Source organism: Penaeus monodon, chromosome 15 (genome assembly GCF_015228065.2).
Source record: "Penaeus monodon isolate SGIC_2016 chromosome 15, NSTDA_Pmon_1, whole genome shotgun sequence".
NCBI classification, from domain to species: Eukaryota; Metazoa; Arthropoda; class Malacostraca; order Decapoda; family Penaeidae; genus Penaeus; species Penaeus monodon.
The window spans coordinates 23,972,808-23,973,199 of record NC_051400.1 but is presented as its reverse complement, the minus strand read 5'-3'; the positions used below and the strand labels follow the sequence as shown (position 1 = coordinate 23,973,199).

General features: G+C 39.3%; 1 long non-coding RNA gene across 1 annotated transcript in view; it reads left to right on the top strand.

The window, feature by feature from the left end:
- The window catches only part of LOC119581824, a 2,550-nt gene that overhangs the window by 703 nt on the left and 1,455 nt on the right, over window positions 1-392 (top strand). The gene's annotated exons all lie outside the window — the stretch shown is intronic.

Genomic DNA, 392 nt, shown 5'->3' with positions numbered 1-392 from the left:
GGCTATCTTTCTTCCCTTTTTCCCAAAGGAGCTATTATAGAATCATAAGTCAGCATCCGAATGAAATCTGTCTGCAAAGGCCAGCAAGGATTGCAAGCTGCTGTCCCTACTCTAGTGAAATTGCCAGATTAATTTATTATGCATGTATTTTAGGTAGAATCAGGTAGTATTACCTCATCTTATCTTTACAGCGGTTGCAGTGACATATTTTTCACTCGTTCAAGTTGAAAAGGATTATAAATTTGAAGCAGACCATCCTTTCTTATTCTTCATCAAGGACAAGTTGTCCAATTTTATCCTTTTCTCGGGGAGGCTTCTGAAACCTTAACTTTTGAGTCATCGTACTGAGATCTCAGAGGAAGGTAGGACTTGTGAGGTAGCTTCCCTTCACA